General features: G+C 37.5%; 1 pseudogene; it reads left to right on the plus strand.

The window, feature by feature from the left end:
* Positions 1 to 2,483: 2,483 nt before the first annotated feature.
* LOC108520708 (protein phosphatase inhibitor 2-like) lies at positions 2,484 to 3,177 on the plus strand (annotated as a pseudogene).
* The last annotated feature ends 361 nt before the right edge of the window (positions 3,178 to 3,538 follow it).

Raw genomic sequence — 3,538 nt, forward strand, 5'->3', positions numbered from 1 at the left:
CAGGTGCCCAAGGTGGAAGCAGGTTGCTGCATGCCTGGCTGAGTGGCAGGCTGAGCGTGGATCCCACGGTGAGCACTGGATCCAGCCTGGAGCACAAATCAAAGGCAGCCCACTGAACCAAGTGGGTGGGGTACCTCCTGTGGCAATTCAAGGGCAATCTTGGGTAGGGGCATCACCAACATCAGAAGTCACCAGCTGGCAAAGCAGCACTGGGGTCCTGTGTCACTAGTCTACTTTTTTAGTTTAAGATATTGTTGGAAGAAGACATAGTTCTTTGCTGATACTAATAAAAAAAATAAAAAAAAATAAAAAAAAAAACACCTTTTGAATATTAAACCTCCTTCATACTTGTGTCTTCCCTCACAATTTGCTCTATAATTTCAGACAAATGTCCTAGCATCATCAATGCATTTTTCAGTAACTCAACCTGTTCCTCAGTTCGTTCACCATCTGGCATATTTTTTTAAGGTGACCTATTACTGTATAAATTCTATTTAAGCAACACTTGAGCAGAACACAATGCTTTTCTAAGTAAGTGTTCATTGACAAAGTGTATTTTCTAACACAAGTAATTCTCTAAAGGTCACCATATATTGAACTAGAATTCTTAGTATTTGATGTACTTAACCTAAATTTTATATTAACAACTTAAACATTTGTGTCAAACACATAAAAAATATTGCAAGCATGAAAAAAGTACATTTCATAAATAATTAATTGAATCAATAAGGATAAATTTGAAAAATAGGGAAATGAATCGAAGGTCAAAATCAAATATTCTTTTGAATATATGCAAATAGTTTTAGTGCCAAGACTGAAAATGATTTTTTTATGATTACAGAAGCTATAGACATGCCCCGATATTTGCAAAAAATATGCTATAATAGTGGGTCAAGAGAGGTAGTCTAGAAACGGATTGATTTGGAGAACATGTAAAATAATCAGCTTAATATGCATTATTATTTTCTTACCCCAGCCAGTTCTGTGAATCAGGAATGAGAAACAGGTGTTAGTGAATCAGCAGTGAGAAACAGCTGCTAGGAATACTGTATTCTGAAGTCATGTGGTGATTTTATGGTTCAAGTAAAACAATAACAAAAATATTAACGTAAGTACCACACACTTGTTACAAAAGGAAAGAACATTGAAAAGAAGTCAACTATGATTCAGTTTTAAATCTTAGATATATTAGTCTATCTTGACATCACAAATGTATTTAAAAAATATAATTCTAATTTGATGTCAATTTGAATTAACTGATTACATAATTATTATTATTAACTTTCAAAGAGCTTCTTTTATGCCAGACACTATTCTAAACTATTTTGTTTACTCCTTACAACTCACTGAGAAAGTTTTTTTTTTTTTTTTTCATTTTACAAAGGAGGAATGTGAGGTTATAAATGAATTTCCAAAGATCACACTATTCCTGACTTAATACTAGTTATATCTCAGTCCAAAATAAAATAAAAGCTGTAATTTAATTGTTTAAAATTTGTGTAAGGAATATTATGTTATTTGTCATCTATTTGTCTCTTTCTATCAACTGTATTTTTTTATAACATCCAAATGCCACATACCATGACAATGCAAGTCATTCAATCCATTCTCAAAATTAAAGAGATTTAATAGTGCTGAGTACTATTTTGATGGTAAATGAACTGTTTAATGACTGATATTCAAGTATAAAGGCATCAATCATCTGACAGGCACCATTTTAGGAGAAAATTATGCATTTAAAATAAATTAATAATGAAAGAAGGAATCCCTAATTTGGACTCAATATAAGATCAAAAGTCCAAAGACTGGCACTGGTTCTGCTTATAACCATCTCAATGGCTCCTTGCATAAAGATACCTGATATTTTAGGTCTCATTCATCTCTGTATTTATTCACAAAGTATTTAAAAAGGACTTACGATGTGCCAAAAACAAAAGCAGAACTCGGAATAAAGTGATATAACAGTCGTCAAACATACAGATGGCTTTTCCAGGCATTGGACTGCATGACATAACTTAGTAACTGTGTGCAGAAATAATAGAGAAGTAGTCGGAAGTCTGAGTTCTTAGACACACAAGAGATTTCAGACACATAAAATGAGAAAGAACAAGCAAAGGGGAGTGAGAAACAGATGCCAGTGTGATAGAATTTAAACCAAAGTAAGATATCCTGAGAGAGCGGGTCCGCTTGGCTTGGCGTCGATCCAGCGCTGGAGCTCTTGCGGCGTCTCCTGGCTAGTGCGGCTGAACTGCCCGCGGCTAAGGGCCCGCAAGCAGCCGCCACTCCTCCGGCGCTGGCTGTGGCGCTGGGGTCGTTGTTTCGTGACAACCACTCAGGTAGCCGTTTCTGAGACAGCAGGTGCGGCCGCTTTAGCCCTAAGCGGGCTCCGCGACTCCCTGCACTGTCTCTGCCAGGGCCCGACTCTTTTCTTCCGGACCCGACGCCAAGCTGTGACCCTGAGCCAACAGCAGGAGCACCCGGAAATGGCGACCTGGACTGCCTCGCGCTGGCCCATCAAAAGGATCCTGAAGAACAAGACCTCTACAGCTTCCTCTATGGTGGCGTCGGCTGAACAGCCCAGCGGGAGTGTAGACGAGGAGAGGAGCAAAAAAATCCCAGAATTGGAAAGAAATGAACATCCTGGCGACATATCATCCAGCAGACAAAGACGATGGTTTAATGAAAATAGATGAACCAAGCACTCCTTACTGTCGTTAAGATGGGGATGGTGAAGCTGCATGTAGTGATACAGAAACCACTGAAGCCATAGCAGCAGATATCTTAGCTGCTGCTGAAGGCTTGGATCCAAAGTATAGGATTCGGGAACAAGAAAGCAGTGGACAGGAGGCTAGTGACCTCTCACCTGAGGAACGAGAAAAAAGGCGACAATTTGAAATGAAAAGGAAGCTTCACTACAACGAAGGACTCAATATCAAATTAGCTAGAGAATTAATGTCAAAAGATCTATATGATGATGGCAAAGATGAAGAAATGTTAAAGACTGCAGATGGAGAAAGCATGAAGACGGAAGAATCAAATCAAGGCTCTACTACAGGTGACCAACGGCAAAACAAATTCACGAAGTTCATAGAAGAGCTTTGTTCAACACTGCGACTGTTTGCTAGATATAAACCCTGTTACTATAATACATTTCTTCTTGTTCTCCACAATTTATGATTTAAGTACCAAAATCATACCAGTTATTATATATTGCCAAGAATTAAATGATATCCTTAGAAACTGATTAGACTGAAAATGCCTAATTGATCTAGTGCTTAGTACTTTACCACAAATGCAGTGTAATATCATCAGTCCAAAACTGCATTACTTTTTTAAAAACACTGATTAATTTGCATAAAATATTATATAGCATTTTATGCTTTAGAGGATGAAAAGTATCTTTGGAGAGGGAAACTAAGTTATTTTCAGCACTCTAAATGGGGCAATACCTCTTATAAATTTCGTTGGTTTGCTTTTTTTAAAAATCAAAACACAATTGAACAACAGGATGCATAGGCTAATAAATATTCAGTCCGAA

This window comes from Rhinopithecus bieti, unplaced genomic scaffold (assembly GCF_001698545.2).
Source record: "Rhinopithecus bieti isolate Rb0 unplaced genomic scaffold, ASM169854v2 scaffold_53388, whole genome shotgun sequence".
In the NCBI taxonomy this organism is placed as follows: domain Eukaryota; kingdom Metazoa; phylum Chordata; class Mammalia; order Primates; family Cercopithecidae; genus Rhinopithecus; species Rhinopithecus bieti.